At 41.4% G+C, this 16,117-nt stretch overlaps 1 non-coding gene across 1 annotated transcript; it reads left to right on the top strand.

Moving 5' to 3' along the window:
* The first annotated feature begins 947 nt into the window (after positions 1–947).
* Trnat-ugu (transfer RNA threonine (anticodon UGU)) lies at positions 948–1,022 on the top strand. Its single transcript has one exon. It is a non-coding gene; the product is annotated as a tRNA-Thr (tRNA).
* The last annotated feature ends 15,095 nt before the right edge of the window (positions 1,023–16,117 follow it).

Raw genomic sequence — 16,117 nt, 5'->3', positions numbered from 1 at the left:
TCCCCCCCACACTTCCCCCTTCTCAGAATCCTATCCTTCTTTACCTACAGCAAAAAATAAATAAATAAATAAAACTAGAGAAATTTCTACTGTGAAACTATTTGCATACAAGAGAACGGCCATTAAAATTTAACTCTTCAAAGTTTTAAGCCCTGCCCCGTTCGAAAACTCAATTTCTTTGTAGTTGCATTTTTTAAAGGTGTACTTGTCTAGACTCCTGGAACGGAAAGGTTTTTTTTTTTTTAATCCGTGCTTTACAAAAGTTTCTACAGTCCATTGTTTGAAGCAGTGTCACGGCTGCCATGAGCCGCGCGGGGTACCCGCCATGTGTCCAACGCCTTGTCACGGTTCGCGCGGCTCCTCCCGTTGGAGGTTCGAGTCCTCCCTCGGGCATGGTTGTGTGTGTGTTGTCCTTAGCATAAGTTACTGTAAGTAGTGTGCAAACATACGGACTGATGGTTCAAATGGCTCTGAGCACTTTGGGACTTAACATCTGAGGTCATCAGTTTCCTAGAACTTAGAACGACTTAAACGTAACTAAATTAAGGACATCACACACATCCATGCTCGAGGCAGGATTTGAACCTGCGACCGTAGCGGTCGCGTGGCTCCCGACTGAAGTGCCTACAACCGCTCGGCCACATCGGCCGGTCTATCATGTATTCTAGAAGAGCTGCACGGTCGTCAGTGGCGCCTGTTCTTTCTAGAACAGTTACTATCTTCATATCTATGGTTAAACGTCACCCAGCCATTGACCTTCGTCTGTGCGAATGCGCACAGGCTACCGGAAATCTTACGGGAATCGTCACCTTAGTGTGAGCCAGTAATGAGTGGATGGACAAATACCTATTAAGTACATTACGTAATCGGATTGTGGGCGGTTCGGGGTGTGAGTCTCACGGGAAGCGTGAGAGGGATAAATTCCTGCAGTCGTGCTGTTCATTTGTGCCCTCGATAGCTCAGATGGATTGAGCGTCTGCCTTGTAAGCAGGAGATCCTGGGTTCGAGTCCCAGTAGCGGCACACTTTTCAGCTGTCCCCATCGAAGTATATCAACAACACCTGTCGGCAGCTGAGGGTTTCAATTAATTATCAGTTGTGTAGGTGATTCGATGAACCCTTTGCCAGGCACTTAAATGTGTTTTGCAGGGTATCCATATAGATGTAGATGATAACTCGTCCCGTGTCGCACGTGCTCAAAAGGATTCATACTGCAGAATGCATGCAAACATACTCACCGAAAATACGGACGAATATCAGGTGCAGGCTGCCGAGTGCTGCATATCCAGCTTAGACAGATCGGCTTTTCCTGCCAAGAAGAACAGGAAGTTGCTGTCTAGGAACAATCAGAGGTAGAGGAAGGGCTGATAAATACTCCTTGAATTGCAGACTAAACGTAAATAACGAAAATACATTTTTGGTAAAAATTGGTCAAAACATAATCGTTTGCCCTCCGTATTGGATTAGCTGTTTTGAATATTGAAAATCTGACTTCAGATTCGTTTTCAGCGACATTAAGAATATATGTGTAACACTCAGTTCATGCAAATCGAAGTAATAATATAACTAAATGTTTTCCCTAAACTTTGAACACTTTTTTTTTCGAGTAACGATTTTCTCAGAACGGCATGCAGCATAAATTAAAAGTGGTTCGATCTCTTAACTTCTACCTCTGACCCCTAAAAGTAAACGCTTTTCTTAGGAACTTATAGCTATAATACGACATTTGTTAATATTAACTAATTTTTGTGTAGGCATAAGGAGTGAAACAAACCCCTCAAAATCGAACTCAAAGTTCGAATTAGCACTGTATCGTTAAATTTAAGGTTGTTTCATTGCGGTTAGGTATGCGCTCCCATTAATTTTATGTATTATCGACTGATGTTATCCATTTTCAAGTTCAGAGAAATAATGTAGTATCAACTGATGTTACCCATTTTTGAATTCAGGTAACATCTGAGGTGCCACACTGCACGCACTCTGCGTACTCCAGTCTCGCAAGCCCTTGATCAAATCATAATTACGGGCGCCATTTTTTATTGAAAATCTAAAATTAAGCTCATAGTATTGTCACTCGTAATTCCCAAACAGATCGTTCGAATGTATTTTCATTGTCTCAAAAAAATTTCAAATTTACCCTTTTTTGCTCATTTGTATGAGAACCTGGCTGTAACGCCGGAATATAGTCACTAGATTTTTTTTCAGAGACGCTGTACGTTCGCGAGAAGACTTTCGTTCTGCGCGTGTCGAAGGACATTCCTCAGATATTACTGTGTGTGTGCGCTACTCAGTCGTGCCATTTAAGTGTACATCTTTGCATAGTTTTCCTTTCACGATGTAAACAGTGTTCCGCTCAGTTGCTAACTGGCCAGTGAGTGGTTCCGAAGGTGTCGGATGTGCGGTGCGTTCGGTCTGCTAGGACAACAGCAGACTGGCGTGGTGCGATGGCAGAAGCAGACACTGAGGGAGCTAGCTGCTGGGACGCCAGCGAACAATTTATGCCAAGTAAGACGAAGAGGACTATTCTAAAATTACGAGCCGTCTAAAAAGTGTTTACCATTGGTAAATCTTGCTGTTGAGTCTGACAAAACTGACAGTTTTTCCTAGAGATACAGGAAATCCCCCCACCCCCACTCAATGAATATTTGGTTGTGATGACAGGCCGATTGGTAGTGTAGCCCGAGATCTAAGTTAGGTTGGATGGTGGTAATTTGATTGAGAGTTGTTTACGCCAACGATTATGAATGCCGACTAAACGTTGTGCGAGCAGATTGCCCTGTAGCGTAGCCTAGTGTTTCCGTCCGCGCCACATTTAACACACTTTCTCTAACTGTGTACAAAAGTCTCACAACAGCCACGATAACTACGTTTCTGGTGGGGGGAGGGTAGAGACCACTATGTAACTTTCACGGCAAATTTTAGTAACCGCATAAACTAACCGAAATAGAAGCGTCATTTTAACTATATTTCCTTTTGTGGGAAAATAATGGTTCTCCTCTTTTGGCAGCAACTGTAATATGTAGGCGACTTATTAGTTTTTTTTAACTCTGAATCATGATCTCAATAGACGCAGTGCTTTTTTTACGTTACGTCTATAGTAAACAATGCAACGAATTGGTAAATTCTTTGAAGTTTGACGTGTGTTACATAGACGACGTCTGCAATGTTCGTAAGGCCAAGTTTGCATATATTCGGTGTCTGTTTTTTTGGCCATGTACTGTATAATTAAGGGGAGGAGGATTATGTTCAAGGAGCAGTGCATTAGCAGTCTATGGAGAAATTGAGAATTTCGATCTAACGAACGGCATGCTCGGGCAGTTCGTGATATTCTGTTGACCACTGTGTAATTCGGACACAGTGATCATTGCCTCTCCCTAGTAACCAGGGGACTCGGGTGCTAATCCTGGTCTGGCACAAATTTTCAACAGTGCCCATTGACTAAAGTCTGTGCCCATTGTCAGCTAATATCATTGTTTCGGTGTTAAATAGTATTTTGTTCGCGATACGTGGTTTAGCTTTTTCATGGATAACAGCTTTGAAAAGCGTACAGGTTATATTGATATTCGCTCGTCGTTAGTCCAAGGCAACTATAGCGATTTATAAACACAGTTGTAGTTCGTATTAAGCCCACATACGTAATTGTGTCCTGTGTTTCTTTACCAAGAACTACTCCGTAAGTAATTCCCCTGTAGTGGTATTTTGTTATAGTATTTTGTTTAAATATTTATAGACTGCAGGCTTGGATGAAATATGAAACACATGTCCGAAGTTCCTGTTGATATTGCAGATACTGTTTCATCCGTACGAGGGGCCAAAACATTTCATCAAATACAGAAGGACACAATTTGTCTCGAGATTTAGCAATTTTTCGTAATAGAGGCCTTGCGTCGATATGTTTTTCTCTAATTCTTGTTTGGATTTAATCTTAAAACACACTAACTCGTCCACCACTTATTCGATATGTGTTTTCATCCCTTTCGTAGCCTAGAGTTCCTAAACGGTCGATAATATTAATAATTTCCTTTCTCAATTTTATTTTCTGTAAAATCTCCTGTTTATGGTTATTGCTAACATGTTTCACGTTCTCACTTTTATTATTTTTATTTTTCTAGTTTTGTGCCTTGTAGCCAAATTTTCTTTGAATCTGGTTTTCAATTCTGAAATAGTAACAGTTGAAGGTCAAGAGAAGATTGCGGTCTATTTGAGGAGAGTGGCTTGGAGATTTTTTATAACAGACGTATACAGGTCATGGGGATCCTTACCTATATACATTTACTTCGAGTGTGATGTAGCCCATTCTCTTGTCATGATCTCGGCTGTATCGTAGCACATTGTCTCGGTTAGGTTGGAGATTTCTGTTGAGAGTTGCCGAAGTCAACGAAAGTGATTACAAAGTAAAGACTGTGCTAACAGAACGATCTCTAGCGTAGTCCAACACGTTCTTTCTGTCCTTTTAAAGCCTCTTTTAATTAAAAATAACTAAAGCTGCAAGATACAATCACAAAAACTGTATTACGTAATAGAGTAATCCCAGACTATTGTTGTGTAAGTTGTGTGCGTACACTATTTTTTTTGTTAGTGAATATACACTTTTTTACTCATTTGCTGGGTTTCAGTTTTCCCCGTTTTCTGGCAAAAAACCTTTTCCTGTGAAGGGCCCATTAGCTTGTCGGTTATATTTGTGACATTCTCGACGGTCAGTAATTTCGTGATAGTCCATCCACCGGCGTCATTGTTAACATCTGATATAGATTTAAGTATTAGGAAGGCTAATATGAAGCTAATGCATGAGTAGGTCTAATAATTAATAAAAATAGGAATGCGGGTAAGCTACTACATACAGCATAGTGAACGCATTGTTGTGGCCAAGATAGCCACGAATCCCACGCCTACCAAAGTCGTAAAAGTAGTCCTCAGATGATGAAGAAATTGATGGAATGTGTGATGAGATAAAAGAAATCATTCAGATAGTGATGGGAGATGAAAATTTAATATTAATGGGTGACTGGAATTCGACAGTAGGAAATGGAAGAAAAGGAAACGTAGTAGGTGAATATGGAATGGGGGTAAAAAATTAAAGAGGAAGCCGCCTGGTAGGCTTTTGCCCAGAGCATAACTTAATCATAACTAACACTTGGTTCAAAAATCATGAAAGAAGGTTGTATACGTGGAAGAGACCTGGAGATACTGCAATATTTCATGTAGATTATATAATGGTAAGACAGAGATTTAGGAACCATATTTTAAATTGTATGACATTTCCAGGGGCAAATGTGAACTCTGATCACAATATATTGATTATGAACTGTAGATTAAAACTGAAGAAACTGGAAAAAGGTGGGAATTTAAGGAGATGGGACCTGAAAGAACTGACAGAATCAGAAGTTGTACAGTGTTTCAGGAAGAGCATTAGGGAACGATCTACGGGAATGGGGGAACGTAATACAGTGTGATGGGGGATCTGAGTGGTGTACTGTCAAGGGGGAGGGGGTTCCTCAGGGATCAGTGTTGGGGCCGCTATAGTTCCTTATTTATATAAATGATATGCCCTCAAGTATTACGGGTAACTCTAAAATATTTTTGTTTGCTGATGACACTAGCTTGGTAGTAAAGGATGTTGTGTGCAACATTGACTCCGTTTCAAGTAGTGCAGTACATGACCTCAGTCCATGGCTTGTAGAAAATAAACTAACGTTAAATCACAGTAAGATTCAGTTTTTACAGTTTCTAACACACAATTCAACAAAACCTGACGTTTTAATATCACAGCATAGGCATATGATTAGTGAAACTGAACGGTTCAAATTCCTAGGTGTTCAAATAAATAGTAAGGTGTTGTGGAAAGCCCACGTTCAGGATCTTGTTCAAAGACTTAATACTGCCATTTTCACTATTCGAACGGTACCGAAAGTGAGTGATACTTCGACAAGTAAATTAGTCTACTTTGCTTATTTCCATTCACTTATGTCGTATGGTATTATGTTTTTGGGTAACTCTTCCCCTTCTAGAAGGATATTTTTGGCTCAGAAACGAGAGGTTCGGGCAAAAAGTGGTGTGAGTTCACGAACCTCTTGTCGACCTCTGTTCAGGGAGTCTGGGTATTTTGACATTGGCCTCTCAATATGTATATTCCTTATTGTCGTTTCTTGTTACCAATATTAGTTTATTTCCAACAATAAGCAGCTTTCACTCGGTTAATACTCGGGAGAAATCAAACCTCCATTTGGACCGGACTTCCTTAACTCTTGTGCAAAAATGTGTGCAGTATACTGCTGCATCCATTTTCAATAAGCTGCCACTCGAATTCAAAAATCTTAGCAGTAATCCACGCGCTTTCAAATCGAAACTGGAGTGTTTCCTCATGGGTCACTCCTTCTATTCTGTCGAGGAGTTAATTGAAAAATTAAGCTGATTCTCATTGTACTGCTGATAGCGTTTGCTTAAACTTATGGACTGATTTTCTCTCAGGTTCATGAACATGTATTTTTATCTGTTATTACTTTTATGTTGTAAGTTCATGTGTCGCCCTAACCGCCGTCTGCTTCACGTCTGCTGTGCAGCGAGCTACCTTAATTTAAGTATTAACTGTATTTTTCTTACTTGTCACTTCTTCTTCCGTGTGTTTTTGCTTTTGCTGCCTCGGAGTGTAGCGGCAGTGGGGAGTCTAGTGCGTCGCATGGTGCACCCCAGGTGTTAGATGCTTCACCCACTGTCCCTGCTGTCGAGACATCTTCGCGGGTACCGGGCGCGGCTGGCCACCCTCTCCCCAAGGGGAGTGGCGGGTTCAGCGGCGTTCGCGGCGCACGAGGCGGAGGGTCAATGTGGAGGCTGGCCGTGTGGCATCGCCCGCTCTGCCTGTGAATGGACATGTGGCTGCTCCTTCAGCAAGGTCCGAGCAGGCACACGGGGGGAGGGGTTTATTAGTTATTGGGAGCTCCAACGTTAGGCTGGTGATGGAGCCCCTTAGGGAAATAGCGGAAAGGTCGGGGAAGAAGGCCAGTGTTCACTCTGTGTGCTTGCCGGGGGGTCTCATCCGAGATGTGGAGGGGGCCCTACCGGCGGCGATAGAGAGCACTGGGTGCACCCGACTGCAAATTGTTGCTGATGTCGGCACCAATGACTCCTGCCGTCTGGGTTCACAGGTCATCCTCAGTTCGTACAGGCGGTTGGCGGAGTTGGTGAAGGCGGAAAGCCTCGCTCGCGGGGTGGAATCAGAGCTAACTATTTGTAGTATCGTTCCCAGAACCGATCGCGGTCCTCTGGTTTGGATCCGAGTGGAAGGCTTAAACCAGAGGCTCAGACGATTCTTCGGAGAGCTGGGGTGCAAATTTCTCGACCTCCGCAATAGGGTGGAGAAATGTATGGTCCCCCTGAATAGGTCAGCCGTGCACTACACGCCGGAAGCGGCTACGAGGGTAGCGGAGTACGTGTGGAGTGCACATGGGGTTTTTATTAGGTTAGAGAATTCCCTCCCTAGGCCCGACAAGACGCCTCCTGAGACGCGGCAAGGCAGGAGTAGGCAAAATGCGACAGGGAATAACAATATTAATGTGCTAATAGTAAACTGCAGGAGCGTCTATAGAAAGGTCCCAGAACTGCTCTCATTAATAAACGGTCACAACGCCCATATAGTACTAGGGACAGAAAGTTGGCTGAAACCACATGTAAACAGTAATGAAATCATAAACTCCGATTAGAATGTATATCGCAGAGAAAGGCTGGACAGTAAAGGGGGAGGCGTGTTTATAGCGATAAGAAGTGCAATAGTATCGAAGGAAATTGACGGAGATTCTAATTGTGAAATGATTTGGGTGAAGGTCACGGTTAAAGCAGGCTCAGACATGGTAATTGGATGTCTCTATAGGCCCCCAGGCTCAGCAGCTGTTGTGGCTCAGCACCAGAAGAATAATTTGGAAAATATTTCGAGTAGATTTCCCCACCAAGTTATAGTTCTGGGTGGAGATTTTAATTTGCTGGATATAGACTGGGAGACTCAAACGTTCATAACGGGTGGCAGGGACAAAGAATCTAGTGAAATATTTTTAAGTGCTTTATCTGAAAACTACCTTGAGCAGTTAAACAGAGAACCGACTCGTGGCGATAATATATTAGACCTTCTGGTGACAAACAGACCCGAACTATTTGAATCAGTTAATGCAGAACAGGGAATCAGCGATCATAAAGCGGTTACTGCAACGACGATTTCAGCCGTAAATAGAAATATTAAAAAAGGTAATAAGATTTTTCTGTTTAGCAAAAGTGACAAAAAGCAGATTACAGAGTACCTGACGGCTCAACACAAAAGTTTTGTCTCAAGTACAGATAGTGTTGAGGATCAGTGGACAAAGTTCAAAACCGTCGTACAATATGCGTTAGATGAGTATGTGCCAAGCAAGATCGTAAGAAATGGAAAAGAGCCACCGTGGTACAACAACCGAGTTAGAAAACTGCTGCGGAAGCAAAGGGAACTTCACAGCAAACATAAACATAGCCAAAGCCTTGCAGACAAACAAAAATTACGCGAAGCGAAATGTAGTGTGAGGAGGGCTATGCGAGAGGCTTTCAGTGAATTCGAAAGTAAAGTTCTATGTACTGAATTGGCAGAAAATCGTAAGAAATTTTGGTCCTATGTCAAAGCGGTAGGTGGATCAAAACAAAATGTCCAGACACTCTGTGGCCAAAATGGTACTGAAACAGAGGATGACAGACTAAAGGCCGAAATACTAAATGTCTTCTTCCAAAGCTGTTTCACAGAGGAAGACTGCACTGTGCTTCCTTCTCTTGAAGTCGCATAGTTGACAAAATGGTAGATATCGAAATAGACGACAGAGGAATAGAGAAACAATTAAAACCGCTCAAAAGAGGAAAGGCCGCTGGTCCTGATGGGATACCAGTTCGGTTTTACAAAGTGTACGCGAAGGAACTTGCCCCCCTTCTTGCAGCGGTGTACCGTAGGTCTCTAGAATAGCGAAGCGTTCCAAAGGATTGGAAAAGGGCACAGGTCATCCCCGTTTTCAATAAGGGACGTCGAACAGATGTGCAGAACTATAGACCTATATCTCTAACGTCGATTAGTTGTAGAATTTTGGAACACGTATTATGTACGAGTATAATGACTTTTCTGGAGACTAGAAATCTACTCTGTAGGAATCAGCATGGGTTTCGAAAAAGACGGCCGTGTGAAACCCAGCTCGCGCTATTCGTCCACGAGACTCAGAGGGTCTTAGACACGGGTTCACAGGTAGATGCCGTGTTTCTTGACTTCCGCAAGGCGTTTGACACAGTACCCCACAGTCGTTTAATTAACAAAGTAGGAGCATACGGACTATCAGATCAGTTGTGTGCTTGGATCGAGGAGTTCCTAGATAACAGAACGCAGCATGTCATTCTCAATGGAGAGAAGTCTTCCGAAGTAAGAGTGATTTCAGGTGTGCCTCACGGGAGTGTCATAGGGCCGTTGCTATTCACAATATTCATAAATGACCTGGTGAGTGACATCGGAAAGTCTCTGAGGCTTTTTGCAGATGATGCTGTGGTGTATCGAGAGGTTGCAATAATGGAAAATTGTACTGATATGCAGGAGGATCTGCAGCGAATTTACGCATGGTGCACGGAATGGCAATTGAATCTCAATGTAGACAAGTGTAATGTGATGCGAATACATAGAACGATAGGTCCCTTATCATTTAGCTACAAAATAGCAGGTCAGCAACTGGAAGCAGTTAATTCCATAAATTATCTGGGATTACGCATTAGGAGTGATTTAAAATGTCGACTGTCAATGGTAAGAAAAGTGTTTCTAAAGAAGAAAAATTTGTTAACATCGAGTATAGCTTTAGGTATCAGGAAGTCTTTTCTCCGAGTATTTGTATGGAGTGTAGCCACGTATGGAAGTGAATAATGGACAATAAATAGTTTGAACAAGAAGAGAATAGAAGCTTTCGAAATGTGGTGCTACAGAAGAATGCTGAAGATTAGATGGGTAGATCACATAACTAATGTGGAGGTATTGAATAGGATACTGGAGAAGAGAACTTTGTGGCACAACTTGACTAGAAGATGGGGTCGGATGGTAGGACACGTTCTGAGACATTAAGGAATCACCAATTTAATATTGGAGGGCAACGTGAAGGGTAAAAATCGAGGAGGGAGACCAGGAGATGAATACACTAAGCAGATTCACAAGGATGTAGGTTGCAGTTGGTACTGGGAGATGAAGCTTCCACACGATACAGTAGCATGGAGAGCTACATCAAACCAGTTTGTGGACTGAAGACAACAACAACAACAACAACAAGGTATTTGTCTCATGTGTAACCTTCAACAGAAGTGGGGCAGACGAGAGGGTTAGATTATATGTACTTTCCATTGAAATTGATCCATAATGGGGAGATACTCAATGGGAAAATAATATGCTAATTTATTATCCACAGACCGCAAATGGACTGATCATGAACGAGGAATGAAAATTTGGTCACACTTCTGATAGTACACGTATTATTTGAGCCCCCCCCCCCCCTCTCTCTCTCTCTCTCTCTCTCTCTCTCTCTCTCTCTCTCTCTCTCTCTCTCTCTCTCTCTCTCTCTCTCTCTCTCTCTCTCTCTCTCTCTCTCTCTCTCTCTCACACACACACACACACACACACACACACACACACTCAATCGCGCGCGCGCGCTTGTTCTACTAAGTAATTCAATTCATTAATGGTGTCGGAAGAGATGGTTAGCAAGAAATCCTTTAGGCTCCTCGTAAACTGAAATCTGTCAGTAGTAAAGCTTTTTATGGCTGCCGGCAAGTTATTGAAAACATCGTTCTCCTTAATGATGGAGACTTTCTTGCACCAAAGTAATTAACTTACCAATTTTTGTGGAGATTATTCACTTCTAGTTATGACTTCATGAAATGAGCTGTTGATTTGAAAATATTCATTTGTTTTTAAACACAATTTTCACGGGGAGAACGTATCTTCCATCTCCACCAGTTAACTGATCTATTTATATGACCCTTATCCTAAGTTGTGTTATATTAACGGTAAAACACAAAACATTTCTTACATGCATTTCCACTATTTTCCAACAAGCTGACAATTTTTCATGAATAATATATTAATAGTGAAATTTTTAGAAAAATTTTGAAAGACAGGTTTTGCGGGCAAATTTCAAAAATTAAAAGACCATAGTGTTCATTATAATACAATTTCTCCATGGTTTTTAATTCCTACTCCGAAGTTTTCTTTTGTTTCCTTTACTGCTTGCTCAGCAAACAGATTGAATAACATCGGGGATAGGCTACAACCCTGTCTCACTCTCTTCCCAACCACTGCTTCCCTTTCATATCCCTCGACTCTTCATGCCCTCGAGTAAGAAAACTGGTCGTTAGAATTCCATGGTTCTGGGATAAATGGTTTGAGAGGAAAGGTACATTTAGTTAGAAAAGTTACGGAAAATTTAAACTTGTATTGCACTTACCGTCGTACATGCACTCATTTAAATTCATAGTTTCTTTCACTTTCCAATAGTACGCATGCTGTACATAAACATAACATTTGTTTCATGATATTTACTTTTTTATTTCTTGCAAGTCTTCTAGAACTTCTTTCGAAAACTTTGTGGGTAGATCTTGGCATTTGTTTTGTTCAGAAACGTTATTACTCTAGCAAACAACTGACTACGAGACAAGAAAATATGTATTCAATAGGTGAAAGCTCAAAGCTACGGGTAAAATGTCCCTAGGCTTATCATCTCAAAGAAGAGATGGCACAGAGAAACAAGTGGGCATGTCTTACATAGCAATCTGCCATTTAAACCGACATTTAGAACCTTCAAATACGGATTTGGACTAAAATACTTTCATATTCACACTAAGTGTAAATAAAACTGGTACAATCACCAATAAACAAAATTATTTTCATTGTTTTCGGGATTCCTTTTGCCTTTCGGAATAAATATATTGCGAATCAGTAGTTAACATGCCTGGTTCCCCAAACAGGAGACGACTAGAAACTTCCGAAATGTTGTGGTGTAGAAGAATGCTAAAAAAGTTTTGATCGAATAGCTGATGGGGAGATACGAAATCAGATTAGGGAGCAGAGAAATTAATGGCACAAATTGACAAAAAGAAGCGATCGTGGGTAAATGTCATATTTCGATTCCACCCATCCGCTGTGACCCACGACGTTCTGCATGACGTTGATTAGTTGCATTTCGAAGGATACCAGTGGCCTTATTAAATGTTAACTGCGATTGCCTTCGTTTCTAGAGCAATTTATAATGTTCGTTAACTATGATTTTTTTCGGAATATATCGTGATGAACTCTGGGAGGAACCACAGAACACAGCTTAAATTGTCGTTGAAGAAACGAGTAGTGATTGTATTTTTATCTTTCTTATCCGACACGTTGGGGAATCCAAGGTATAATGGGGTACACAGTTGAAAACTTTGATTAAATGTACAAAATTGATAAATAAGAGAGTTATAAATTTTTATATGAACACATTATGATGTATTAATCACAAAAATACAAGAACATTGCCATAAAATAAAACAACAATATTTTCTCACTCAAAAACAGAAATTTATAACATTTGCACGCGTCACAATGGGGTGGTAAATACAAGTGATTACAAAAACGTATAAAATTATCCGAAATGCAGAAAATATTGGCTAGCTCGTTATTTTTTTAGTTTAAAGTGAGTATTAATGTCAAACTACAGTTTTCATGAATCGTATCCTTTTCTTGAGGCTGTTTACAAAATTCACACACGGGGAGACACTCATCATCTTCGCTATCTATTCCTGCACAAGAATCGTGTGTCAGTTTTTTGCAGGTGGAACAAGCGACCCAACTTCCAACTGATTTTGAATATAACCCACCACAATATACACATTGACAGTCAGAACTTTCCTCATAATCACTCTCGTTAGTATTGTATTCTCTCTCCTTTTTTCCATTTACCTTCAGAATCTTTCTCTCTTTTTTGAGTTCTTAATTTTATTCTCTTTCGCAGAAAGTTTTCTGTTTGCTCTTTCTTCTTTGTCAATGTTCTTTTTTCTATTTCTCCCATTAATGACTTTTAACTCTTTTTTTGTACGGCGAATCAGTTAAAACAACGTTGTTCCCCCTTTTCAGTCTCGCTCTTTTCTTGCTTTCGTTAACTTTTGACAAGAAAATCAGAATCTCAGGTGAAATATGAAATGAGGAGGTTGTGTTGTCAGTTGTCATCCAAGAGCACCCAAGATTAGAACAATTAGCCCCAATAACTTTGTTATTCTTAGGCGGCAGTTCATTGTAACAATTCGCTGAAACCTCGTCCCCTTGATTATCCAGCCCGTTTGAGTCGTCTTTTTCAGCTGGTGTGCTAGGTGAAGGCAATTCCAATTGTTCAGATATAATAACCTCTTTATCTGACGGCCTATCACGTCCGCTGTCAGTTGTGTGTGCCGGGAGGAAGTGTGCGTCGTGAATATGGATGGGTCCGTGGGCCATATTGCAGTAGCTTCGAAACCTTTAATAGCGGTTTTCATTGTTGCGCTTTTGACGAAAGCTGAACCAAAAAGCGTTGAAATTTGAAAGATAGTTACGACTTTCGCTGCATGGTTCCGTAGCCATTTTCGAAGCTGATCACTATAACGAGGATTTATAAAACAAACATCAAGCGGCTGAAGTCTGTGAGAGCAATGTGGTGGTAAAGAAACGCCACTCTCCCTCGCGTAGTCCATAACGTCAATGTTCGTGGTATGTGCTGAGTGGCCATCTGATATAAGGAGAACTGGGACGTGCTTTGATGCCTTAGAAAATACCACTAATTGTGGAAACCATACAAAGAAGGACTCTGTGGCCATACATGCTGTGCTGTGGACCTCAGCGCAACCTCCTGCTGCCTGTCCTAACTCAAATTCTTTCTGCTTCTTCTTTCGTGGAAAAATAATCGTAGGAGGAATGTCAGCTCCGCTTGCTGACGTACTAATGAGGCTGGTTGCAGTTTCGCCCCTTTCTGCAGATGTTAACGATTGCACTGGACGGTTCCCTTTGCAAGCTGCGATGTTCGATTAGTTTTTAGCATTAACCGAGACGCCTGTTCCATCACAATTAGTTATTTGAGAAGTCATTAGTTTGTGATTGTCAGTTACATCTGTAAGCAACGAAAAAAACCTATCGACAGCTACTTTATTAAAATCCATGATTCTTGTACCAGATGTTGCTTCGGGCTTGCTAACAAACCCGCATTTGCTTCTTCATTGTTTCATGATGTAATAAAGATTTCGATTTGTTTTGCTCGAAATTTTCGAAATGGTATCTGTGAAACGTGCAAAAATTGAAATGGCAAAACTGTGCACCTGCCGAAATACGAGTGCGTATACTCATTTGAAAAAATGTTCCTAAACTGCTTCTGATACGCTAGAGGTTACCTCACAGTAAACAGCAATTGTAGTTGACCATTTGCCTGCACCGTATTAAGTACGGCCAATAAAATATTTTTGTAGGGAGGACACATCATCTCATCCTAAATGGAGCGTTCATCTATACGTGTAAAAGTAACCACTTGTGCCAGAGGGAAGCGTGTTGGGAGCCTTACTGTTCATGTTGTATATTAACATTACAGATAATATAAGAAAGCTCACATATTTCGAAAATGATGCCGATATCGACATTGAGGTAACAAAGGTCGTGTGAAGCGATATGCACGTACAGGGGATAGTAAAAATGTGACCACCTATACTTGCATCTACATGGATACTCTGCAAATCACATTTAAGTGCCTGGCAGGTTGTTCATCGAACCACCTTCACAAGTCTCTATTATTCCAATCTCGCATAGCACCCGGAAAGAATGATCACCTGTGTCTTTCCATACGAGCTCTGACTTCCCTTATTTTATCGTTGTGGTCGTTTCTCCCTACGTAGGTCGGTGTCAACAAAATATTTTCGCATTCGGAGGAAAAAGTTGGTGATTGGAATTTCGTGAGAAGATTCCGTCGCAAAGAAAAACGCTTTTCTTTTAATGATGTCCAGCCAAAATCCTGTATCATTTGTGTGACACACTCTCTCATATTTCGCGATAATAGGAGGACGTGCTGCCTTTCTTTGGACTTTTTCGATCTACTCCGTCAGTCCGATCTTTTAAGGATCCCACATTTCCCAGCAGTATTCTAAAAGAGGACGGACAAGCGTAGTGTAGGCAGTGTCCTTTGTAGGTCTGTTACGTTTTCTAAGTGTTGTGCCAATAAAACGCAGTCTTCGGTTAGCCTTAACCGCAACATTTTCTATGTGTTCTTTCCAATTTAAGTTGTTCGTTATTGTATAATAATAATGGCGTGTGACGAGGGCCTCCCATCGGGTAGATCGTTCGCCTGGTGCAAGTCTTTCGATTTGACGCCACTTCGGCGACTTGCGCGTCGATGGGGATGAAATGATGATTAGTACAACACAACACCCAGTCCCTGAGCGGAGAAAATCTCCGACCCAGCCGGGAATCTAACCCGGTCTTTTAGGATTGACAGTCTGTCGTGCTGACCACTCAGCTACCGCGGGCGGACGTTAGTTATTGTAACACCTAGTTAGTTAGTTGACTTTACGGCTTTTAGATTAGACTACAACTTCTCTGATAGTGATTCGTCCATTCTGCTTCACCAGCAATATTGCGGGATCAGTAACGACCTGATTTGCGGATATTGCGGGCGTACCTTAACTGGCTTCTGTCTTCATTGATTAGCGGCTACCTTTGAAATGGTTGTACCACTCCTTTAGCCCTGCAGTACCCATTACTTTGTCCACAAACACACGATGGTTTCAACTTGAGAATCGCCAAGCTTGGAGCCAAATGTGATGTAAAGACGTCATTTTGCTCAGAATACTAAATCCAACGTGTACGACTTGCAAGTGTTCCGAAGTAGTGGAGAAAATCAGGTATGTGTGCTAAATATGCCTGAAAACATGAGCCCATGCGCGCCCTGATACCATTGTTGATTTCAACAATTAAAAAAGGTCGGATATTTTTTGAACAGCTCATGTATATAAGCCATCGCCAGTGATGTCGAAAGAGCAAGATACCCCTAACTACGCCAGTTGTATAGGTAGTTCGAATGGAGCGGTCTATTGTCTGACGTATCTCCATAACA

This window comes from Schistocerca gregaria, unplaced genomic scaffold (genome assembly GCF_023897955.1).
Source record: "Schistocerca gregaria isolate iqSchGreg1 unplaced genomic scaffold, iqSchGreg1.2 ptg000047l, whole genome shotgun sequence".
In the NCBI taxonomy this organism is placed as follows: domain Eukaryota; kingdom Metazoa; phylum Arthropoda; class Insecta; order Orthoptera; family Acrididae; genus Schistocerca; species Schistocerca gregaria.
The sequence above is the reverse complement of the archived record's forward strand: the minus strand, read 5'-3'. Positions and strand labels throughout refer to the sequence as shown.